We start from the raw sequence: 27,054 nt of genomic DNA, 5'->3' as shown, positions 1-27,054 counted from the left end.
ACAATTTCTAATTCGGAGCGCGATACAATGGGACTCAGCTTAGCAATGTTTCTCAAGTGATAAAAACAGGAGCGAACCAAAGATTTGACATGGGCATCCGAAGTCAGAGCTGAATCAATACTAACACCAAGGCTCCTGATAGACGGTTTTGCAAATGTAGCAAGTGGACCCAAGTTTTCCATAACACTAGGTACAAAATTTTTAGGAGCACAAAGAAGAACTTCAGTCTTCATTTAGCTGAAGAAAGTTTGAACACAGAAAAGTTCCATAAAATTTTGATCCACCACGCAATACCATCTGGAAAACATCTGATTAACGACAGCTTCAATTTTTAGCATGACGATGATCCCAAATCAAAACAAATCATACCTGGGTAGAAAAACACACTATTGGCCTCTCCAGAGCCCGGACCTCAACTTTATTGAAGCAGTGTGGGATCATGTGGACAGGCAGAAGCGTCCAAAGAAGTCTGGAGAACTATTCCTGAAAACTACTTAAAGAAATGATGAGAAAGATGCCTAATATATTTCAGACTGTGCTGAAGAATAAAGATAATCACACCAAATATTGACTTTCAAGCTTGTTATAATTGTAGAGATTTGGGTGGGTTTTGTGTGTGAATGGGTGGATGACTGGATGTGTAAAGCGCTTTGGGGTCCTTAGGGACTAGTAAACAAATACAGGCCATTTACCAGGCCATTTTTTGCCCTATGTACTGTATTTCTATGCATGTTTGCACATGTGTCAGTAAATTTCTGCACCTTATGCCCGATTTCTTATCAAAATAAAAAGAAATGAAGGGTAGCTCAAGAGTTTTGCACCTCACTGTAAATAATCTAAATGAACATGTTGTTTTCCAATATTAGCATTTTGAAAATGGCCCAGCAAATGAATCATCAAAATCTCTATGGGCGTCATGTGATTCCCCCAAAGACTAAAACCAGGCCCTGTGTGTCAACCGTTGCTTTGTCTTTCTGCCTCGTCCCACCCAAGTGTCTCTACAACCCATATATTTGAACCCAGTGTCACAAAGTGACACGGTGGCGAGAGACCAACTCAGCAACTTGTGGCACCACTCGTCTGGGAAGATAATGAGTTCCCATAGGCCAACAATAGGGCACTGTGTGCATGTGCGTGTATGTGTGTGTGTGTGTGTCTCTCTTTGTTATTAAAGTACAGAAAGACAGCACTAGAAAGAGACGGGGAAATTCTTTAAACTTTAAACTTCAAATCGGCCCAGTTTGGTCAACCCCCAGCAGGATTTAGCTGTAATGAGGACTGGTTCTGCTCTCTCCGTCTGCTGCCCTCTGTCAGTTTCTCTCATTCTTTCTTTCTTTTTGAGTCTCTTCTCTCCGCAGTTGATGGTACAGACAACAGATCACTCCCAGGAGAACTGGCCCTAAAACATTATCCATCATGTTGACAGCTCAAGAGTCTTAAAGTGAAGAAAATATCATGTACTACACATAGATAAACTCCTCCTTCAAGCTCCTCTACACTCGGTTTTTCTTTCCTTTTACTCCACATCTTTTTCACTTTTACTGACAGCACATGCACTGAGGAACCCACAGGTATTTTGTTGCTGAAGGACTGCAAGTTCGATACCTGATGATCAAATGACACTTTAAATCCATATGTGACAGGTGCTTGAGTATTAGCACTTTAGCCAGTACTTGAGAAAGAATACTGTGATACAAGGCAACAGGAAATTGCTGGCAGTATTTCATCCTGGCTGTATATGTCCTTGTAAAAATACAACTGTGCACATTTAACTGTGGGCAAGAGGGAGAGGGACAGACATATATAAAGAGATATATAATGAAGACATTAAAGAAAAAGGACACGGGGGGGAGTGTGACGGGAAAGCTAAATTTATAGCTAATCTAGCTTTAATTTGTAATTTAATGAAAGACATGAAGAGAAAAACCTTATTCAAAGTTTTTCAATCATGTAAATAACAGTCTTTTTCACTGAATATGTCAGAGTAAGGAATGATAAATGTTTATTTAATATAAGAAATAACAGTAACAGACGAGATCACAGGCTTAATTTCACAAGTCTGACAAAAGAGCCAGGCTGATGAGGAGGTTAAGGGGTCATGGTTAGCTAACATATATATTTAACCCCAGCAGATTTACGTCTTTATAGACAGCAAAGAGAGGTGAACAGAATTAGAACATAATGCTTTATGCTCCCAGTTTTTATAAATGTGTCCTATTCTACATACCTGTGTGTAACAGAAAAATCAGGCAAAAAGTGAATAAATAATAAAGAAATATCTGATTTATTTTTCCATCAAGGACATCCTCTTGTGGAATATTTTTTTATTTCTATGGACCAAGACTGAGAACTATTTGACTGCATGCCACATACACAGATACTGTACATCAAACAATCATTTCACTTTGTATAGTGAGTACACATCACACTGCAACTCCTTCTTCATCGTGTCTTTCTTAGGAAAAGCACTTCTGTATACACTGTACCTATTAGCATACTTGCTAAATTTGACTGTGTTTACATGCAGTATACTGCATTTAGCAAACATTTATATTTCATTAAGCCTCTAATCACAAATCTAAAAATTGGTTGTTAGTCACTCCCCTTTGTGGCGGTAATAACAAGCACCGAGCATATAACACACACTCAGTGTTTTTACCGTTATCGGTATGGCAATCAAGTACTTATAATATGCTACATGTAGCTGCTCTAATAAGTATGAATGGACCCATTCACTATGAGGCACATCGGCTATACAAGATTGGATGGTTCAGCAAAGCCCTTTGTTATATATGTTTTTAATGCTTTTTCTTGAATATTTCAGCTTAAAAATACAGTCATGTGAAAACTAAGTACAACCTTGCTGCTTACATAGGAATTAAGAGGCAGGCCGTAAGTAGCAGCCTGTCTGTGCTAATTAAATGCACTTCTTTCTAGGAGGGGGCATCCCAGCAAATTCACCCAAAGGTGAAGCAGTGCAAGGCTCAGAGAATTGACAAAAAAAACCAAACTTGCAGTTATTGGACTATTTAGAGACATATCCAAACTTGTTTTCATATGACTGTGATATGATCTGCCCGATAAACGAAAAGACTTAGTTAAAGTATAGGGAAATGTCAGGGTTTGTAGCAGGATGCAATACCTAAATGTAGTCACAAACATTCTAGATAACTAAAAATAAACCTCTTTGTTGGGCCAAATGGCCATGTCCATAAAGAAGAACGCAATCTTAAACGTAATCAGGAAATCTAAATACACACAGGTGAAATCACAACAGAGGGGACATAGGACTGTATATACTCTAAGGCAGCGGTCCCCAACCCCCGGGCCTCGGACCGGTACCGGTCCGTGAGTCCTTTGGTACCGGGCCGCGAGAGTTGAGGCTCAGGTGTGAAATGTATGGTTTTCAGGGTTTTTATTGGTTTTCAGCGTTATTTTGTTATCGTTTTTATCATTAACTTGGTTTTCCTGGGTCTTTTCACGTGTGTTATGAATAAATTTTCTTTTTTTCGGTACCGGTACTAGGTTTATTTTGTTGTATTTATCCGCGACACCTTAAAGGCCGGTCCGTGAAAATATTGTCGGGCATAAACCGGTCCGTGGCGCAAAAAAGGTTGGGGACCGCTGCTCTAAGGGTAATCAGGGAGTGGGAAGAGCCGGATACAGGAAGAGTGAGAAGAAAACACAGGTGAATAACATAACACATAACTGATTAACAAAATAAAACAGGAAATATCTAACTGACATACTGAAAACAGAGAGCTTTACACAGGAGGCGAGAACAATACTCACAGAAACAGAGTATAGCTAAGACTAAAACACTTAAGGGGAGGGCACAGAAAACTAAGAAATATGATAAAACTGTGAGGATAAAACTAAAAGAAATCAAACACTGAGGAACGATTAAATTACTGCAAATACAAACTGGTATTATAAAGGTACAAAGTACATTAAAGTCAAAAGATGATCACTGAACCGATTATATAAAACTAAAAGAAGTCAGAGACCAAAACTCAAAAGCCTGAGTCCAGAACCATGACCACGACAGGAAAAGATTACAGACTATAACTTCATCTCTGTGATGGGATGTCTGCTGAACTTCTGACAAGCTATGGACCAATTCACCACACCAACCTCCAAGGTCTTACTTTTAAACTTGCTATATAAAGGGCAGTCTATTGTGTGCATTGGTGCTGCACTTCGACACTGAATATAAATAATGAGGTGCAGAATTGTCCAATATGGGCACAATTTCTAGGAGGTGGTGGGCTGCAGAACCTGCTTAGAATTCATATGAAACTGGGACACAGCCCTAGTTTTTAGTGACTGTTCTCCTTGGGTTGAAGAATTTCTATGACCTCCAGCCTCTCCAAACTCATTGTATAATTAAATGTATGGCAGACATCCTGAAAAAAAGTTTTTATAGCGCTCAAGATGTGGTTTGAAATATTTGAAAGGTTTGACTACAACAGGTTATCTTGCGAGAAAGGTATTCTGACTGCATTCAGTTATGACTTTTCCAAGGTCTGGGCAGTGTGAATGTAGGTAAAGAGTAGGCAAAAAGAGAGATGGAGAGGGGACAAATGTGTTGAGGTGTGTGACGACTCTGTAAGGAATGATAAAGAGACAGAAGGAGAGACTGCTGGTTTTACTGCGCCAAGGCCGACATGCTTGGATTTATGGCGTGTGAGCATGTCTGTGTCCTAACTCTTAAGTGTCCGAACTTGCTGACCTTGTGAAACTCCTAAAAACTGTTTGAATTCATTCAGTGCAATGACACTGTCCGCTTCCAGTGGGTTTATTAAGTGAGGAGCAATACAAAGACAATTTAAGAGGGACTTAAAAGACAGATCCGCCCTCAGATACTCTCATATAGCAATAAATCTTTGTCTGATCTTCAAGGCATGCAGCCTCATTCTTTGATGTGTCGAATTTTTTTCCCCCAGCAAATAATTTCTTACTGGGTGCTGAACATTCAGACAATGACAAAATCGTGACATTTTTGACAAATTATATTTTAGACTTTAAAGGGTTTTCAACATCAAAACATTGTGTTTTTTTCAGCAGAGCAAGAAAAATACAATACCGAGGATTAAATTAACCTGCAAATGCAAGGTAGGTTTCCATTATTGAATAGTTTTAGGCCAGTTTCTTTTTATTTATTATTTTTTTACATATTCAACGTTATGCAATATTAATACCTGAAGCAACTAAATTTCTGCACTGATTTTGATTGGTATTACTTTTTATTCTCTTTCATTGTCCTGGTCTGAAAATAAGCTGACGTTATGTGAATGTGTTGCCTTTCTGCACTAATGCACCTTCTCTTTCCAAAGTTATGATTCCCATTTTGGTTCTTATGGTGCACATTCACAAGGATGCAAGTCCCTGCACATTCTACAGATTTGTAAGGAGAAATTCGTTGACCAAAATAAGGAACTCTACTAACTGTTGGAAACATCCTGAGGCATTTACAGGAGAACATTTGGTTCAAATGTTTGGTGCTATTATGCTCTCACTAACAACATATTTTTGACCATATTAAACCAGATGTCGCTCACCACCTGCCCCATTCTGCTACATTTGGCTCCCCGTGACATCTTCCTCTTTCCCAAAATATGCTGGTGGATTTGACTCAGCAAGGGTGCAAGTGCAGGTGGTCAAAACAGGACTTGGAATGCTTTCAGATTTGCAGCCTTCAAGCAGAGCATGGGCACATTGTACAGGGAGTGCAGAATTATTAGGCAAATGAGTATTTTGTCCACATCATCCTCTTCATGCATGTTGTCTTACTCCAAGCTGTATAAGCTCGAAAGCCTACTACCAATTAAGCATATTAGGTGATGTGCATCTCTGTAATGAGAAGGGGTGTGGTCTAATGACATCAACACCCTATATCAGGTGTGTATAATATTAGGCAACGTCCTTTCCTTTGGCAAAATGGGTCAAAAGAAGGACTTGACAGGCTCAGAAAAGTCAAAAATAGTGAGATATCTTGCAGAGGGATGCAGCAGTCTCAAAATTGCAAAGCTTCTGAAGCGTGATCATCGAACAATCAAGCGTTTCATTCAAAATAGTCAACAGGGTCGCAAGAAGCGTGTGGAAAAACCAAGGCGCAAAATAACTGCCCATGAACTGAGAAAAGTCAAGTGTGCAGCTGCCAAGATGCCACTTGCCACCAGTTTGGCCATATTTCAGAGCTGCAACATCACTGGAGTGCCCAAAAGCACAAGGTGTGCAATACTCAGAGACATGGCCAAGGTAAGAAAGGCTGAAAGACGACCACCACTGAACAAGACACACAAGAAGAAACGTCAAGACTGGGCCAAGAAATATCTCAAGACTGGTTTTTCTAAGGTTTTATGGACTGATGTAATGAGAGTGAGTCTTGATGGGCCAGATGGATGGGCCCGTGGCTGGATTGGTAAAGGGCAGAGAGCTCCAGTCCGACTCAGACGCCAGCAAGGTGGAGGTGGAGTACTGGTTTGGGCTGCTCAAAAAAGCCAGTTAAACTGGGATATTGATCTGGTCAGTTAAGTAGCAAAGGGACTGTTAATCAGTTTCAGGTGCTCTGGTGTTTGTGAAGTTAACAATTGGTGCATTAGAGGGGCAACAATGAGACAGCCCTCAAAACAGGAATAGTTTTACATGTGGAGGTCACAGATATTTTTCCCTTTCCATCCTTCCTGACAGTTTTTTCACTAGTTTTGCATTTGGCTACGGTCAGAGTCACTGCTGGTAGCATGAGGCAATACCCGGACCCCACAGGAATTGCACTGGTAGTCCTTCAGGATGGCACATCATTACATAACATCGCCAGAAGGTTTGCTGTGTCTCCCAGTACAGTCTTAAGAGCATGGAGGAGATAGTATCTGAGAGTATCTGATCTTTTGTGCACGTCGAAACACGGTGATCACTGCCAAAACTACAAAATGACCTCCAGCAGACCAGTGGTTTGAATGTCTCTGACCCAACATTTATGAACAGACTTCATGAGGACCCAACATCCACCAGTGTGCCCTGTGCTCACTCCAGATTGACATTTTTCCCACTGAGATTTGTTGTGTTTTTAAATTGTTCCATTATTTTTTTTTTGAGCGGTGTAGGATCAATAAAGGTGTAGCTTAAGTTATAAAAACTATATCTAAACCATAAAGCATCTCGCAGTTCACAGAGATCTTGACATTTTTATATTATGTCACATCAGGTTCAACATAATAGAGGGCTGAGCTATCCCTGCCCTAGGGATAGCTCAGTAGGTTGAGTGGTGGCCCCATGATCGGAAGGTCGGGGGTTCGATTCCCCTTAACAGCTACCCTGAGGTACCCCTGAGCAAGGTACCGTCCCTACACACTGCTCCCCGGGCGCCCAATGGCTGCCCACTGCTTCACTGAGTGAATGGGTTAAATGCAGAGAGGAATTTCCCCACGGAGATCAATAAAGTACACTTTCTTTCTTCTAGATAGCTTCAGATGGGTTCAACCCCTCCCCCACCCCCAACCATGAATTTGATTAACAGTTAAGAAAATGGATGGAGTGGATAAAGGATGGCTTGCAATAACTCATACATTGTGTTCGGGATGTTTCTGAGCGAGACAGCTGAGCATTGTGCAACATGAATGCAGTTTGTGCTGATCTACAAAGACATCAAGGGTGCGATGACAAGATGAGTTGCTTTTATAGCAACAAATGTAGGGATAGTGTAACATTCTGTCAAGAAATATATAGCAGAATAAGGAACTGTATACATGAACTGACATTACAGAAGCTTGAACTTGGTGAAATGATAAGCTTACAGCGAAGTCAGCGAGGGGGAGGTGAGTACTCTTTTCACAGGAGAGGGAAGGAGGTAAAAAAAAGAAAGGGAAAAGACAGAAGCTAACAGTCAGAATTTGACAGCAGAGCAGCAACCTTGAAACCTTAGGTGGGCGAAAGAGGAGCCTGAGGGGGCTTTATGTTAGCGAGCAAGAGAGGGAGGGAGATCATAGGCCTATTGCTGCACAACGACAAGAGCCTCCACCTGGGGACAAGGACACATGTGACTTCAATTCTCTTCTGCTTTCTGTTTAGTGAAGGGACGGCGCCAGCGTGTCGTCACCCCCGCTGTGCACAGAACACAGTCGAACGTGGATTTTGAGGTTCATTACTGAACATCCTCATCTCGGGGTATCACACAGCTGTGCATGACACATCAGTCTTGTTTCATAAAATGTGGTGTGAGCGTGATGTTCTCCTGCACCGAGGAACTTTGTGAAGTTTTGTGCCATTTATTTCAAATGTACTATACTCAGTGCTACTTCGTACTTTTGATTATTCTTTTTTGTTTGTATGCCAGTTTGAGAGATTCTTTGGGGATTCTACAGCATATAAGCTTCTTATTTGTCATATCTAAAGGGGTTAATCTATCACAGTGAACATTTGTTATTGCTCTCAGTAATGTTTCACATACTTGGCTCAACTCCACTTAGTTTTTATTGTTTTCCATTAGGTGGTTGTTCCTAGTATCTGGTTCTATTGTAGTATGTCCTCTGCCGCGGCTCCAATTGATATGAGTCAACCAGAAAACATGACATCAAGGGGTTGCATGCCTCTCAATAAATCATGAGGGTGACTCTTGCCATTTTTGAATGAGGGAATGAAGGAACTGGCTGCACAAAACCAGCACTGTGGTTCCAGAAACTGACAAAATCCATAGACTGAGCTGCGAGTATACCATCGCCAAGTTGTTGTGTTGATTGCATGCATCAGATTGCATACAAATGATGTCACTGGGTTTTAGGCCTCATGCACATTGAGTTCACAATGTAATGTAAAACAACTGAAAGCAAGTAGAGCCGAGGTGAGGTGAGTCAAAGTAGATACCAGTGGAAAAGAGGCATATATGTTGTATATAAAAGGTGGATGCAGCCCCGCTGTGACAACACTCGCTGGCTTTTGGACAAAAGATTTCAATAGGGACCACCTGCCGTTTTAAGGGCTCCGGTTCCAGAAGTGAATTTCCCATTTATTCTCTCCACTGGTGTTTCAAAAGCCTTAAACCAGCTACGAGGTGACTCATGAGCGTAAACAGATTTGATTTGGCTCACAAAAATAAGAAAAACTAAAAAGAAAAAGGTTTGACTGTTTACATAATTACTTTTTAATGATGAAGGAGCTGTTCATCCCATAATGCACTGCACATCCCAGATTTCACAGTAAATGACTTCTGACCTTCTCAAATTCAATCCATTTTATTACCATGCTTTATTACCATGCTATAATGATACTTTTATAACTCCTGCTGTGTATCTGTTGCCTAGTGATTGATATGCCGGGGGATTCCCATGATGCATTGAGTTTTTCCTTTCCAGTCACCTTTCTCACTCACTATGTGTTAATAGACCTCTCTGCATTGACTCATATCTGTTATTAACCTCTGTCTCTCTTCCACAGCATGTCTTTATCCTGTCTTCCTTCTCTCACCCCAACCGGTCGCAGCAGATGGCCGCCCCTCCCTGAGCCTGGTTCTGCCGGAGGTTTCTTCCTGTTAAAAGGGAGTTTTTCCTTCCCACTGTCGCCAAAGTGCTTGCTCATAGGGGGTCATATGATTGTTGGGTTTTTCTCTGTATCTATGAAGCGCCTTGAGGTGACTTTTGTTGTGATTTGGCGCTATAGAAATAAAATTGAATTGAATTGAATTGAATATGGTACAGTGCTTCATTCCTGTCTACAATCAGCACTCTCATGGTTTCATGTGAAATTCAATGTCTTGGTGAACATATTTGTTAGGGGTGTAACAATTTTGAAACCAAGACTGAAACTACACTAAAAGCATCTGCAGTAGCCTACTGTATCTCAATAACCTCTTTCTGCATAGCTATAGATAAATTCAATTCCACAGTGTCTCTTTTGCCCTGTCTGGTTTCCATCACCTCTAATGGTTCGTGGCAGATGGCTGCCCCACCCTGAGTCTGGTTCTGCTAGAGGTTTCTTCCTGTTAACAAGGAGTTTTTCCTTCTCACTGTCACCAAGTGCTTGCTCATAGGTAGTTGTCTGCTTGTTGAGGTTTTCTCTCTGTTATTGTAGGGTCTTTACCTTACAATATCAAGTGCCTTGAGTCGACTGTTATTGTGAGTTGTTTCTATTTTATAAAGTTGAATTTGATTGAAGTAAATAACAGCATGCTAGCCTGTTGACAGTAATGATGTTTAGAGGTAATTCAGACAAACGAAATTCATCTAAACAAAAAACAAGCTAATGAACCAAAACCATAATAATAAAAAACAGAAGTAAAACTGAACTATGGCTTTGAGGAAGTTATTAGCCAAAACTTGGAAGCTGTAGACTTTTTGGGACATCACACAGAGATAGCCTTTTTTGTAATTCGTGTTAAGGAAGAGACAAAATACTAGAATTTCACTGCTCAGAACTAGAGCAAATATCTTTAGTTGGCTATTTCATTTGTCCTTAAAATTGTTTTAAGATGAAACACAAACATAAACATGGCTAGAAGGTCCAGTTTAGGACCCTCAGCTAGCTGCTACAACTTTTGTTGACATCAAATGATCAACGCGAACATGGAGCCAGTATTACAAACTTTAAATCTTAATATGATTCAAGTTTTTTTCTCCCCTGTTTTTAATTCATTCCTTATACAGATGCTGTAGATGAGCCAAAAAGACACAAACTATTTTGTACCAGTTCATGAAAATGTTTTTTATGCTCTAAAGTTGGTTATTTTAGCATGGGAGTCCCAAGGAGTTGACTCATTTTTGGAGCTAGCTTAAAGTACTTCAAGTATTTTAATTTGGGGGGCTTCCAAATTGCTTAAAAATTTACAGGCATGGGAGTTACCACTTGAAAGGATGAAGTGCCCATTAACAAGTGTCTATCCTTCTGATACGGTCACCACACAGTCCTGATCAATGATTTGACTGGCAAGAACCTTGAAATGCAGTTAAAACTACAGAAAGACAGTTTGTTGAATCTTTACCACGTATTGCTTTCAAAAGGTCCCAATTTTCATCATTCATGAAAGTTTTTAGCATCAAAAGCAAAATCTATTCACCTCCATTCTTCTTGTGATTTACTGGGGGAGGAAGTTTTGCTGATTATACCTGTTGGTAATTTGCTTCAGAAGCTTACATTTCAATCTTTTGCAGTCTCCAAGTGTAATTTTGTGTAATTTATTTCACACGACCTTGGCCTGCACAGTCACATACTCGCATACTCACATCGTTTCTTTCCCTTTAGGACAGCACTCGGCGGATAAAAGGTGCAGCCCCCGCGCCCCTCCACCCTCCACCCGCTCCAACATCCCTTAACCCTTCTACTCTCTCCTCTCTCTCTCAGTTGTCAAACATCAAAAAGAAGGGTGCAGTTTCCAAAAAGTCTCACCGAGGGCTCAGAGCGAAGGGGTTGGGTTTGGGATGTTTTTCAGGATGGGGGGGTAGAAAAAGGGAACATGGCTGATTTTCTTGCTCTGAGCCCTGGTGCCTTATTCATGCCCCGCACATGCCCCTTGTGTGCAGGGCGAGGACAGGGTTCCAATGATTAGTGCGAGAATGTTCTAAAGAAAGAGGTGCCAAGCCGCTGCCTCTAGCAAAAGTTACACAGAAGGAGAGAAGTGTGTGAATGCGAGTGTCAGTAAAAGGGAGAGAGAGGGGGGGTGAGAGACAGAGAGATTGTGTGCTGTTGCAATGATTAAGTCATTTCTTATACTCGCCTTTGAGTGTCTTGTCTTTGATGCTGCAAAAAAAGAGAAAAAAGCCCCTCCCACACAGACATCATTAAGGACCAGAGGGATTGTCTCTCAAGTTGGATGAGGAGGATGAGGAGGGGTGGTGGTGGCGAGCATGTTGATGAACTGGGGGTGTGTGTGGAAGTGTGGTGGCGGGGGAGGGTGGGGGTATCAAACAATCCATCCACACGAGACACAACATAGCAGATTTGTATCACGCTTTGTTGTCGTTCTTCTGTTGCGCATTTGGTTTGCTAACAGCTCTGCTGCATTATTGAAAACTAATTAAACAATGTGGCGTCATCGTCTCCTTTTTACATAAAGTTCTAGGCCTCTGTCTGATATGCTCCTCATTATCAGAGCTGAGGCAGCAGCCGTGACAGCGGCACTCAAATTGCTGTGCTTTAGTCACAAAGTTGGGCATTTGAAGGAAGTATTACCAACAGCAAAACTTCTAAAAAGTAGTAAAATGTCATTTTGTTAAGAATTGAACATTTATTTCGCTGATTTCCTTCCCTCTTCACCACCTTCTCAGTCTCATGTGTTTCCTTTTTCTGCTTTTTGCAACATCCTCTGTCGTCCTGCCAGTGGAAGTAACTCAGAACGCCATGTTGAAGGATGTCTCAGTTCCTCATAAAAAGGCATCTGGCGGAGAGAGTTGAACAACTGGAATATACAAACTATGGAGTGACCGTACAAACAACTTGTCCGCATTTGTATAGGCCATTAAAAAAAGCTGTGATATCCTGCCATACTGTACTACAGCGAGAATTTAATTAAAAGTAGCGCCAAAATATACAAGTTGTCACTTTGAAGATAAACCGATGTTGCCTCAGTTCTTCTATCTTCATCAGCAAACATCTCCAAAGGGTGGGTCTGAGAGACGAGGAAAGAAATAAAGGATAGAGAAGCTGACAGATGAGAAGAAGGATGTCTCCTTCTGTTTCTCATGTGTCTCTGTTGTAGCCACTTCTGTTGTTTTTTCCCTGAACTTTTGATTATCAGCACTGTTGATGTTTTTATTTTCTGTCTACATTATTTCACCACTTTATATTTTCTCGGTTACACTTTTGGTTGGCTAAACCTCCTCTGCAGTACATATTATTGCTCGCTTTAAAATTTTATTAAAAACTGATTTTGTTTTTTCCTTCTTTCTTTAAAAATGCACCAAAATTAGAAGCAAAATCTACATGATGGCCATAACTAAGTTTTTCACTGACACATTTATCTTTATATACTTTGTGGGAGTAATTATTAGAGATGGACCGATCCGATATTACGTATCGGTATCGGTCCGATACTGACCTAAATTACTGGATCGGATATCGGAGAAAAATAAAAAATGTAATCCGATCCATTAAATATCACGAAAGCACCTCGCAAAACTTGCAACACGCCGTAACTCACCTCAGAACGTTAGCACGTCGGAGCAGTATGCATCACGTGATAGAGCAGCTGTGGCATGCGGGACCTGTCGGTGGTCTGGATAGCATTTGGAGCTTCGCTAGCAACCTGGCATTTCATCTCCGACAAAGTTATCCCCGAGAGAAGTAAAGCAAGTGTGTAAGTCCATCTCTGAATGTTTGTAAAGCATTCCCACGTTAAGCTTAACGAGCGACTGCCTGCTCTCCGGCTGCTACTTCAATCATGAAACTGCTTAATGATCAGCTGATCGGCTTTTCTGTCGCGAGTCTGTCTCTCGTTTGTTTTTGGTCCACTTTGCGCCAGAAAGAGGAAACCAGCGGCTGAACAACAGCAGCACGTTTAAGCTTGATAAGCTGTTGTTAGAATTTATTTAATATTACTTTCTACACCAGGATCTTTTTCTACGTAGCTGACGCTGGTAACTGTGCAGGGGCGGATCTAGCAAAGTTTAGCCAGGGGGGCCGATAGGGCATTAACTGGGAAAAGGGGGCACAAAGACATACTTTTCTTTCTTATTCTCATTTAAAATGTCGAGCTTTTAATAAATAATTATCTGACACCCAAAGTTTTAATTTGATGTAAAATGAATAGAAGTCAATTACTGTACATAGTGACTATTAAGTCTAATATATATACCCTAGTAAGCTATAGTACATTTTCCTTTGGGAAGGTACCATCTGTGCAGTCTGCAATTTTGTTGAAGAAAGATGTTGAATCTATTTAATATTTCTTGAAAAATAATTGATTTCTGTGCATTTTTTTTCACACTGCATCAAATTAAGGTTGATTACGTTGATTAAGCATCATGAGGTGGAGCGTGAGGGGTGGTTCCCTATTTTTTATTTATTTATTTTTGTTGTTGCTGGGAGTTGGAACCCTATTAGTTAGGTTGCTTAATATTTACGCTAAGTACTCTTTAAAATACCAGAATAGGGAGGATGGTGTAGGTCTAAGTTTATTAGATTGATCAGTATTGCTGAACTATGAAATATTTTTTTTGTATACAGGTATAACAGAATAGCTTTAGTGTAGTTGTTGTTTTAAACTTGAGTATGAACTTGCAGACTTGCAAAATGCAGCAAGATATTTAAAAAACAGTTTTGTTGATTAAAAAACACTATATCGGATTCATATCGGTATCGGCAGATATCCAAATTTATGATATCGGTATCGGTATCGGACATAAAAAAGTGGTATCGTGCCATCTCTAGTAATTATTTTACTATTATGAGGAACTAAAGACACCCCATGATTCAATAATTTGTAGAACCACCTTAAGTAATAAGCTGAAGTAATCGTTTTCTGTTTGATTTTAACAGTCTCGTGTATGGTGCTGGCCTAGTTTTCATTACAGCTCAATTTATTGTTTGATTTACTGAAGTTTGTGGCATCACATTTGACTCTAGTTTAATTTGGTATACAGGAGTTCATGGTTGATTGCAAGGTGCCCAGATCCTGTAGCTGTAAACAAGACCAAATCCTGACCCTTCTACCACCGTTCTGTCAGTTGGTATGAGGTGTTTGTGTTGATAGGCTGCGTTTGGTTTTGTGCATTATGTCCAAACATCTCCATTTAGTCTCGTTTGGCTTGACCAAACAAGCCATACTTGTTTGGTCTTTTTTTAATCGTACTATCATGATCTTAAACATCTAACATGCTAACTGAGGCCTAGAGAGTCTGAGATGTAGCTCTTGGGTCTTTTACAGTTTCTCTGAGCACTGCACGGTCTGACCTTGGGGTGAATATGCTGGGACATCCACTCCTGGGAAGATTGGCAGCAATCTTGGCAACTGTTTTCTACTTGTGAATAACCTTTCTCAGTGGAGAATGATGAAGTTCAGATTGTTTGGAAATGCCCTTATAACCCTTCTGAGACTGAAGAACAACAACAATTTCTTCTCTGAGATCATTGCTGATGTCTCTCCTCCTTGATATTGTGCTAACACACACCTGAATGCTTCAGACCAGCAGACTTAAAAAACCTCAGCTTTTATAGAGGTGCTCACACTTTCTGATGATCAATCAGTCAAGTATTTGATGAGAAGCACCTGGCTGCTACTTACTCTTTATATGGAAAACTCTAGAATTTAAGTGTACATTTTTCACCATGACTGTGTACATGATTATCTTTTTACAGTTGGGGGGAAAAAAGTTCAAAAAGCGTTAAGGTGATGCAGTGACACAGTAAATGTCCTTAAAAGTGGTATGCCGTCTCCCAAGAGTTGGTTTAAAGATACTAAAGCAAGAATACTAGTGGCACATTTAATATTCATAGAAAATGTGTTTCCATTTCTGTGCACAAAGCAGTAGATTAAATTTTGTGTTTATTTCACAAAGTGCCACGAGACTGTGTCGTAATATTTGCAGTAGTGGCTGCAGTTATTTTTTCCTTGCTCTCATTGAGCAGATACTGATCTGTTAGCCGTGTGCCACCACTGTAACTGATTGTGTTTACTTGTCCCCGACTCAGTGCACCTATTAAACTACAAAATCTACATTAAGTGGTCGGGGCATTTGACACAAAGAGCCTCACACTTGATCATGTCTGATAACAGTAGATGGTGCTTTTGATTAATGTGTCAGTCAGGGAGGCCATGAATAACATTAGCGAGAGCAGGTCGCTATAAAGTTCTCTATGAGCTGTGGTGGTTGCTGAAACAGTGTGACTCTTATAATGTAAAATGAAAACCCTAATTTTATATAATTATTGTTGAGTTTGTGAGTAAAATACACAACAATGAGACTATAACAATAGATTATCCTGTATACCAGCCACTAAACAGCACTTGAGATGCTAACACCAGTCAGACAATCGCACTAGATCCAAATGGCAGGAATCTCCGTGCGACATTTGCAGCTTCCATAAAACATCGGACTATGTGATGCAGAGACAGAGAACGTAACCAGTTTGTTTGCCTCCATTTACAGGCGGCAAGATGAAAAGAGCGCTGTTTAAGTCTGATGTTGTTGGTTCTCTGTGCTGTCAAAATGAAAGACTTCTAGACTGACAGACACAAAAGGGCTTTTTGAGATTTGTTGCAACTGCAGGAAGCTGCCTCTCCCTCCAAATTTGCCACTTGACAGTGATGGAGTGCCTGTCTAATACAATGATGTGTTAGTCCGCACATGTGCAAGCAGAAGCGCACTCGCAAACACAACCGAGAGTGCGTTCAAAGGCCCGAAGGCTGTCTGACAACATCATTAGTGTGTCTCTGTCTGTGTGTATTACGTCTCCTTTCGTCTCTCTCTTACCTCGTTCACCCTCTCCCCCACTTCCTTTCTGTCTGTCTCTCTCGACGGGAATCGTGGGGAAACAGGTGGAAAACTATTCAGAGAGAACAGACATCGTACGTTCCCTCTGTTATGTCTCAGAAGCAGATCAATGGGCCTGGGTGCGGAGATACGCACAGCTACTCGGTGACAATGGGGAAAGTGTAGATTATTGCCTCTGTGGAAATGAAGTGAATCTCACTCTTGGTCGAAGTTGTACGGTTTCTCCCAGTGGAGCTCACACCCAGTGTTTGTCAAGCAACTGTGATTTATTCTCATTTAGACTCATTATTGCAACTTAACATATTACTAATTCCCAGTCGTGGATGATGGGGATGCCTCTGCATTTGCTAAGGAGTGTATGGAAATACACTCCTTAGCAAATGCAGAGGCAGCTCAATGTAGAGATTAGCTCAATTATTCCAATACCTGAAGCATACCTGAAAGTTTAGTTTAGTCATTTCTACTAAGTTCAAGATGACTGCCAAAATAAATGCACCAATAATTCAAAATGATAAGTTATGACAAAAAAAAAGTAGATACATAATGGTGAAGCAGCTAGAGACCGAAGCTGGCCAGTATCGAATGTTCTCAGTGTGCGACACAGACAAATATTCGTGCTCATTCTCATGGCCTCATTAGCGTGGAGGCTCTTTAAAAAAAATGCTAACAAAGGCCAAGTGGCTAAAAATTTCCAGACCTCAGAGCTGGTCATGAGGCAGCGGCTTCATTGTGATCAAAGCAGTTAGGAGGAAAATTATGGAAATGAGTGAAAGTGAAAAGTTGGTCGATGTCCTGTTATCTGGTGAAGTTATAACAATATTGGAAACGTGCAAATAATAATGCCAGATTTCACATAAATCTGTTAAAAAATTGATTAAAACTCTTTATTTTTTAGGCACATTAAAAAAACAACAAAATTTTTAGACCCAAATTTGAGATGGCACACAGGCCTGGAGTTGTCGTCTTAATATAAAAATAACAATGTGCTTTTTTTCTTTTTTTTAAACTATTTTTCTCCCCTTTTTTGCAAAACAGCAAATTTGAATATTCATGGATAAGAACAATAATAATTTTCTTGCATACTGATTAGGTAATCATTACTGAAACATCAAAATTATTTTTTGTAATTGCCAATACTGTTAATTTAGAGCAGCTGTGGCATAAACCTTACAGAGGTTGGTGGTCTACCTTTGTTTAAATCTGTCACACCTGCCCTTGTCTGGTAAGTTAAAATATGCCAGGTGAACACTGATGTACAACAACTCAAGTGAATTATTTGTTACTCTTTAAAGAACAGAAAAGTTTGCTTTTGCCAGCTTTGGAAAAAAGTAAAGTTTAATCATTTCTTTTGTTATAAAAAGATTATTTTGCATTAAAGAAAAGTTTTACCGTAATAGCTTACTATTTGTGATCGTTGCTAACTGCAGTACTATTAGTTAGATCATGACTCAAATGTAATCATTGCCAAAGAAAATAGATTTAAAGACCAAATAAAGAAGCGAGATAAGTAAAACAAAAAATATTAATGATCTGGCTAATAGTGTGGATAAACAGCTTATATTGTTACAAAACACTGCAAGCTAAAAGGTTCAGTTTTATTCGTTAAACATTGAAAGGATAGATTTGAGTCTGCGGTGGTACATCAGAAAAAAGATCTGAATCCACTGCTATATCACGTAGACAGCTTGAGCGCCCTGACTGGATGCGCACACCTCAGCTCACGTGTCACACACCTCTAAACCTCTTCTGGATGCATTTACTTGCAGAAACGAACAGAAAACACAATTTCACATGCTGCAAATCAAAAAGGAGATTTTTCTGAAGATGATTACAAGCGTTTCATTTGCTGATGAGCACTCCTTCTGGAAGACAACTCATCTTGGCTGAATATTGGCCTCATGAGAAATGAAATTAGGAAATGATGGTGGTTAAAATCTGCAAATCAACTCTCAGTTTTAAGCCACAAGACAGTTTTGCATTTGATCACTATAATATGCAGTTTGTTGTATTGCTTGCATTTTTCCAAAATAGGTTTGACAAGAACTGAGAAAAACAACAAAGAGTACCCAAAAAGAAGAAAGGGGAGGAAAGATAAGGAGGTAAAATTGTGCTCTTCACTGCTGGGCTTTGTGCCCCCTTCTCTCTACATGAGAGGGGGTCCTCTGATGAGGTGTTGATTGCCTGTGGCCACAAGTGGTTTCTCCAAACACTCTAAAAGTGGCCTATCCCCTGATTAGATTTAAGTGTTATAACGGCAAATAGGCCTAGACACTTGAACATACATTACGGCATTGAACAGAGCTTGGGGCGAAAGCTTTCATTAAAACGGTGTCTTACAAAAGACCCGAATGGATTAAAGGTGGTTTGGAGAACAGTACATGTACAGGCATTTAAATCCAAAGCGGGCAGCTGTTTTATTTCAGCGATGTGTTAGAGCACGGCAGATTGTTAGAATGCTTGAAGAACAGAGATGGCTCATTGCTATGCAAGGTCCTCATTCCCAGGTTGTCTACTGCTGTTCTGTCAAAGCTGCTGCATTTCACAGGCTCAAGTTGTGCATTGCTGTAACACTGTGATGCACTACAGCAGGTTAAAGTAAAAGTGATGTAGATTTGTGATTAGAAATGCACATATCTTCATCATGTGCATGGATGTCATGGTAAAACTGGGCTTTCTTCGAAATGTCTTTTTTCAGGTTCAAATGACAGCATATGTATTTAAAAACCCAAAACTTTGAATTTATTTTGAGTTTATTTTGGATTAACAGGGTCAAAGGGTCTCACAAATCTTTTGTGATGCCGAAGGTTCTGCAATGTCTTTAAACCTGACAAGGGCCTTTAACGCTTTGTTCGTGAGCATGACTACAGCTGGTAGTTTCTCTTTGGAGTAGCATAAAAAGGATTTCTTTGACAGCACTGACTGGATTTGGACAGTTCTCAGAACAATGGGAAAGTCCAAGGAACTCAGTGAAGATCTAAGGATAATTGTATATTTACACAAGTTGGGAAGGTCTCTGAACCATTTCTGAGAAACTGCAGATTCCAAGATCATCGGTTCAAATAACCATACCTAAGTAAAAGGCTGTTTTGTTGCCAGTGGTACATATGTGGTACATTGCATATAGTGGATGGAATAATAAGGCAGAACTACCTCCAAATTCTTCAACTTCACCTCAGATCAGCAGCTAACTTGGAAAAAGTTGCTTGAATAGGACAATGATCCCAAACCCCAACCTGAAGTCTAATGAAAATTTGTGGACTACGCTTAAACCAACCAATTTAAATAAACTATACAAATTCTACCAAGAATAGTGGTCAAATATCCAAATATCCTAAATTATGCCAGAAGTTTGTTGATGATTACCAAAAGCACTGGGTCGAGGTTCAGTCATGTATATATTTGAACCTGTACGTATAATTTTGACCCTGTGTGGGTTGGAGAAAATCCAAATTAAATTCAAACCTCACCAAAGTCTTATATTTTAAAGTCATTAAAGATATGTTGTGTAGTCATTCCACACTGGAAGAAGAACAGTTTAAAGAAATCAATAAAAGCCCAAAATTATCATGACATTCATTTCCGTAATTAGTGCAAGTAAACTTCTGACCACAACTTTACACTTAACTATTTCCTCAACACGTATGAATACTTGTAAATGGCATATTGGTATAAAATTATAGGATTCTCACTCCTTAAACCTTAAATGATATTTCTCAGTGTCCAAAATTATCATGGCATCCATCAATGTACCAGCGCGAAACACAACTTTGCTAGTGGCATCTGGCAGAATGACATGATGCACTGGGGTAATAACACATTGGACGCCCACAGCAACAAGTAAGCAACCAAAAAGGCAGATATAAAATGTTAACACCGGGGGCATTGTTAGGACCGAAATAATGCAATAGATTTCATTTATGGCTTTAATTTCAGAGAAATAAAGTCTGTCAGTGTGAAGAATGCAAACTCTCCCTTACTTTCCAAGGTTAACTACATGGTTCTATGTACAGTGGGTCTGAGAAACTCAGCTTGAAGTTTTACAGATGAAATGTAGGACAATAGATACCCAGCAAACACTTCTAAGACAGTGATATTAATTCTTCAAAAAGCAGTCGTACTACAAGGCAAAAAAAAACTCCAACACTTGTATTTTTGCAACAATACCTGCAATTGCAAGGGTCCTTGTTTTGTTTTTATTTTTTCGGCGCACATCAGTTCACTGATGTATGACAGCACTGATTTATGCACAGCTCTCTAAAGGTCCCACAGGCTTTTTAATCAGGTTGAGGTCCGCACTTTAACTGGGACATTGCAAGACTTTGGTTATTTACTCTTTCAGCCATTCAGTTGTGGATTTCTTGCTTTGCTTGGGGCCATTATCAGACCTGTCAGACAGATGGCCTCATATTAGACTCTTCGGTATACAGAGGACTTCACGAGCAGCTCGGTGACTACAAGGTGCCCAGGTTCTGTAGCTGTAAAACAAACTCAAATCATCACCCTCTACCACCACACTGACAACTGGTATGAGATGCTTCTCTCTGCATTTAACCCATTTATGCAGTGAAGCAGTGGGCAGCCGTGAATCAGTGGATTCAAACCCCCGACCTTCTGATCACGGGGTGACCACGCTATCTACTGAGCTATCCCTGCCCCTCATTGCATTGCAATGGACCGAGGCTACTCAGGGTTCCCATGATGAACTGATTGTTTCTTTTCCACCAACTATGTGTTTATGTGTGTACCATCCTTGCATTTAAGTCAGTTTGAATCTGCTTCTTTTCACGAGTTTCTTCCTCGTCTCCCAAGGTAAAATGCTTTGTTTTGAACAATAAATAACAATTCTTGTACGCAAACTTTCACTCGTTAGACTCTCCAAAGAAGGACTTCCAGCAGATGGCGAGGTATTGTCTCTGATGTTGGCACAGCAATTTTTCAATCAAGACTAGATGTTAAGAAAGGATTGCCAGCTGACGGCGATTCAATTTCAAAACGTTTGCAGAGTATCCATCACTGCACAGTAAATATTCAATCATCTACCAATATGCAGCCTACCTGTACCCACCCGTGAGCCTGGACTGACGTATGTGTGCAAATGTATGGATGCACACACATGCACAAGCATGCCCATTTTGTCTGCGATGCACACGGCTATTTGCTGGCACACAGACGAGACATGAATATTTAAAAGGCTTCAGTCTGCATGCGCTCCATATATGTCACCATCAGAGTCTCAAGAGCTTGTTGGAGGGCAGGGGCCCCTGTGAGGAGCACGTGTGTGTGTGTGTGTGTGTGTGTGTGGCAGGCTCAAAGTGGCCATCTTCATATATCATGTAGCTCCTCCCTGCCAAGAGCACTGCTTCTGTCAAGTGTGTGTGATGAGCACCCACAAGACCTCTCCACACTTCACCCACTCATCTGTGTGTGTGTGTTTGAGTCAAAACGAAGAAGGAAAAGAGAAAGAACAAGGCAGAGAGAACATTATGTGTATCTGCTGTGTTTAGAAAGCAGGTCAGTGGGGTAGGCTGGAGTGTGTGTGTGTGTGTGTGTGTAGTTGGGTAGGAGGCTTTTAATCAGCTTAGAGCATTCAAGTCAGTCAAACACAGTTCTTATTGCAAACAGCATGTTTCATAATAAAAATGAATTTCTCACTGGAGTCAAAAAGCTGAACAAAACACACAGAAACCAGATGGATAGTTAACATTCTCAATTAAATGCGTTCATTTAAAGTTTATGCGTGGCAAAGCCATTAGGCTCAGAAACATTTGGTTGCTTGTGACAATGATGAAGACAGGACAAACCATGATGAAAATGAATTCATCTTAGATAATTATTTATTGATTTTTTTCTTAACTAATGTGTTTCTATCCCTGTCATTGCTAGTTTCTGGTGAAAAGGAAAAATCTAATAAGCAGACAATGGCCTATGTCCGTCTATTGATGACTATAACACTGAAGATGGCATACAATGCACAATAAAACAGAATTATGAAATTATGATCTCAAGTTTAAACACTGATAAATAATTTGAAACTAAACAAAAATAAAAATATATAAATAATTTACAACACAAATTTAAAAAAACACATGAAATACATCATTTAAAAACAAACAAACATACTTAACAATAAAATAAAATATATACATTGGTGTCTATAGCTAACCTTTCCCCTTGTTATAATTTAATTTAATCTACCCATTTAGATTGTATTAAGGCTTAAAATTATGCATTATTCACATCTTGGCTACTTTGACTGGCAGGTGGGTGCTGACAGCTGTCTGCTGGGCTTCACCTCAGTTAATCGGAGTCACTGAACTGTATTCTTAGACCAGGCTGGGGGTGGTTTTCATTGAGGAGAGCTCTAGTTTTATGTCTGCATGTTACTGCTAATTAGCAGGTATCTGTGTCCATGTGATGCACCCATAAAGTCTTTGATTGGACCTTGATAAATAAGCTATGTAGCATTAGCTCATAACTTAGCACTTTGAGTCTGGCCTCAAAAGAAGGAAAAATAAATACATAAAAATCAACAAACCAAAGAAAAAGTCAAAGCTTAAAAACTATTGGTTATCCATCTTTTATATGACCACACAAAAAAAAAATACCACACTTAAATTATATTTATTCAGTTTTTAGATACTGTAGTAAACAAACCAAAGATATAAAACTATCTTTGTTTTGATACCCGAACAATCTGGCTACACAAAACAAACCTACAAAAAATTCAAAGATTACTCATATCATTCTGTACAGTAGGGATAGTCACACTCTGTACCGTAAAATGGCTATGTTTGTGCATAAAAACATTTTTACACATGATATTTTTTATATATTTTAATAATATCAACACTTTGCAATAAATTTGGAATTTAAAAAGTGTGACAATTAAATATTTTGCTATGTTTTACATTTTGATCCACTAATCACCACAGATATGCTAGCTAGCATTCATCTAGTGAGTGTAGTCTGTCAGATCACCGTTTACCTCTTAACAGCGAGTGAGAAGCGTCCACGTCTATTTACTCCGGAAAAGGCTGTAAAACTATGTGAAACAAGTCGAATACGAGTCAGTGAGTCAATGAAGCTAACTTCTCTCCAGTGACAGCAATACAGAGATGAGTTGTTGAACCCTTAAACAGTAAGCACTTGTGTATTTAGCGCTGTTAGCCCCTGTTAGTGAAACTTTCTCTGAAGTGGAGCTAACATTGTTGGACTCTGACACTTAGTGAATAACCTATCATAGGATGTGAGAGTGTAATCAAACTGTTTATCAAGGGAAAGGTGAGATTTTTAGGACATTCAAATCGAACATTAGCTAGCATTATGTTAGCTTATAACCAGCTGTTGTTGTTTAGCCGGCTTGTCCTCAGCCACCCAGAGTCTAATCTCCTGAAAATGAGTAATTGGAATAATTGGAATAAATAAGCTTGTTTTTGCATATTTTCATGAGTTAGAGTCTTGACTTCAGTTGAAGAAATGAGGCTCAAGGTAACCAGGAAGAGCAGTAGACACAAGAGAGGAGAGAGGGTCGTGGTGGAGGAGACAGATGCTCGAGTGGAAAAGGAGATAATAAGAAATAGATGATGAAATGTACTAATCTTAAATGTTCTGAATAGCTTAAAAAAATACTTGTCATCTTTAAATTAAATTATTAATGTAGAATTGACCCTTTAGAGCAGGTTTTGTTTTTTCGTTAGTTATATTTTGTTGTTTAACATGCTACACCCCATTCGAATCATATTATAATTTTCTAGATTTTTTAGAACATTTTACACATATTTTTGAGATGTTGGTGAATTTTAAATAAATAGCTGATAACAAACACATCTTGTTCTGAGCTAAAATCACCAAAAAGGTTAAGCTCAGTCAATCAAGTAGTCTCCAGTTTCATCCTTGTGGCCACATATAAGGTCTGACACACTGAATTGCATTACAACATGCCAATAAATTGGTACCACTGTATCGCTGGTCAAAATGAAATGCAATTTGATGTCTGCTTGCTGAGATGCAGCCAAATGTAAAGGGTTAACGACACGGTCGGCGATGCCTCACTTTCCACAACACTGCATGATGGGTAAACGACACCCCCCGCAGAGTCTGACAGTAGCTCGCAGCGGTCCGTCACCTCATGTCCACTCTCAGTGGGACGCCTCACACTTGTGATGTTATGAGATATTCACACAAAACCCACAAGCCTGCACAGACCTGTGTATGGCTTGTCCCACTGATCTGACTGCATATTAAGTGGAATGATAAAATAAGAGTGGCCCCATCTGGTAAATAGGACACTGACTTACAAATGCTGCTGAAAAGACGAGGCACATTTAGAGGTGAATAAATTATTGTTATTTTTGTGCGTTGAAATGATTTTGCTTCCTCTATGGGACAGAAATTCACGAATTAAACAAAATTTTATTCAAAAGATGATATTGTTGGAACTTAATGGACCATTAGTAAGTCATGAACGTGGGTACTGTGGTGTCCCCCGGTGTCACTAAATTTGTATTTATCTGCATCTGCTTAAACTCCTGCTCAAACAACAAGGCTTGTTGATAGCTACAGTGCCCAACTGTTTTAGGATGTTAATTTAAAATAAATTAATTGTGTTTTGTATGCATCGTTTGAATAGGGCTGCATTAAGCCCAAAAAAGACACACCAACTGCAAAAAACAGTGGATTTAATACCCTGCTGTGTTACCCAAGTATTGAGAGAATGATGTACGCTGCATAGTTTCTCTAGGTAACATGACCTTTAACCTGGAAAAAGAGACAAAAGTCGCATACTGCTTCTCTTTACCAGGTCTAGTGGACCAAGGACTGTTTTTTCTTTCTTTTTTTCAGAGAATCTTTCCACTGATTTCAGCAGTAACCTCCTAAAAGAATTGTTTAGTGGGACAAGTTTCAGAATTTGTTTGGATGGAAACTCCTCATGAGAAAGGTTGGTAATTCATTGTATTCAAATAGAAGTTTTAAGCACCGGAAAAGGTTCATTGTGCATCTGGCAGCAATATACAGCTGAAGGTGCTTTTTCTCCTCTCAAGGAGAGCAAACTTTCGAAGGGGAAGGGGAAATGGAAGTGGAGCACAGAGATTGATTTGACTGCAAATGATTTTGACTCTGATGAAGACAAAGTGGTGCTGGAATGATGGTCTGTTTGCACTATTAACGCTGCATCAGTCAGCATGCTCCGGTCGCTCAGTGCTCTAAGTGTTCAGCTGGACGAGGTAGAAAAGCACATGTGCCATAAAACTCTACTTATGTGATATATATCCAATTAGTTATTGTCCAGTGTTGGCTATTTGAAATTAAGTAAGCGTAATAGCCCTGCACTTTTATTGGATGGCATTTCTGTCACAACGGGACTGAACGGACTCACGCGCAGGCTCTAGGTCTTGAAAGCACAAGAGTCTTTATTATGATGCACCAGGTGATTATTTACAAAAGTGAGGGGAAAGCCGGGCTCCGGGGGTCCACACACGAACGGGAAAGACACGCACACTCTCCGTCCACTCCTCCTCACACTCCACTCACTCGGGTAACACAGGGGTAGGTCCAGGGAATCTGTACACAGAGACACGAATGGGTAGTTAGGTAAATCGCTATGAAACACTTCTGAAGTCATTGAGCTGGGGTTACACTGACGAGGGTCGGCAACGGTCCAGCGACGAGAAACACAGGGCTGCCGTCTTATAAAGGAGCTGGATCACTCGTGATGAGCCACAGGTGCGTGGGCCAAGGGCAGGAGCCCGCAGGTAAGCTCCGCCCAGGCAGAGGGAGGAGGGAAAGAGGGGAAAGGAGAGAGCAGGAAAAAAATAAAAAAAGGAATACAAAACATATGTAGCCGTACTGAGCCGACCGGGTAGGCACAGGGACCCTGACAGTACCCCCCCCTCAACGGGAGCCACCCGGCGACCCACCGGGCTTACCAGGGTGCCGGCGATGGAAGTCACGGAGCAGGCGCCGACACAAAACAGCCGAGCGAGGCACCCAGGAGCGCTCCTCCGGCCCGTAGCCCTCCCAATCGACCAAATACTGGACCCCCCGCCCCCGGCGCCGAGAGTCCATAATGCGGGAGACCCCATACGCCGGCAGCCCATCAACGATCCGGGCGGGAGGCGGGGGCCCGGAAGGAGGGCACAAAGGACTGGAGAGCACGGGCTTAATCTGGGAGACATGGAAAACGTCGTGGACACGCATGTTGCGCGGAAGGTTCAACCGAACAGACACAGGGTTCACAAGCGCACCGATTTCGAATGGCCCAATAAAAGTAGGAGACAGTTTCTTGGACTCCGCCCGGAGGGGCACATAGCGGGTGGACAGCCATACCTTTTGTCCGACCGCATACTCAGGAGCCGGTGTCCGATGGCGGTCTGCGAGCTGTTTGTTACGTGCCGTCGTCCGGAGGAGGGCAGCTCGGGTGGCTCTCCACACCCGGCGACATCTACGCAGGTGGTGTTGGACGGATGGCACCGAGAGGTCACCCTCAACGGCCGGAAAGAGCGGAGGCTGAAATCCTAATGACGCCTCAAAAGGTGAAACTCCAGTGGCTGAGGAAGTCAGGCAATTGTGGGCGTACTCAATCCATGGCAGCTGGTCACTCCAGGTCGTTTGATTTGTGGACACCACACACCGCAGA

The 27,054-nt window shown here is 40.6% G+C and overlaps 1 long non-coding RNA gene across 1 annotated transcript in view; it reads left to right on the top strand.

Annotated features, from left to right (window-relative positions):
* Positions 1-27,054, top strand: part of LOC308393451 — a 54,049-nt gene that overhangs the window by 14,053 nt on the left and 12,942 nt on the right. The gene's annotated exons all lie outside the window — the stretch shown is intronic.

The sequence above is a fragment of the Rhamphochromis sp. 'chilingali' genome, assembly GCF_963969265.1.
Source record: "Rhamphochromis sp. 'chilingali' genome assembly, chromosome: 3".
In the NCBI taxonomy this organism is placed as follows: domain Eukaryota; kingdom Metazoa; phylum Chordata; class Actinopteri; order Cichliformes; family Cichlidae; genus Rhamphochromis; species Rhamphochromis sp. 'chilingali'.
Note: the sequence above shows the minus strand (reverse complement) of the source record. Positions and strands in the feature narration are given on the sequence as shown.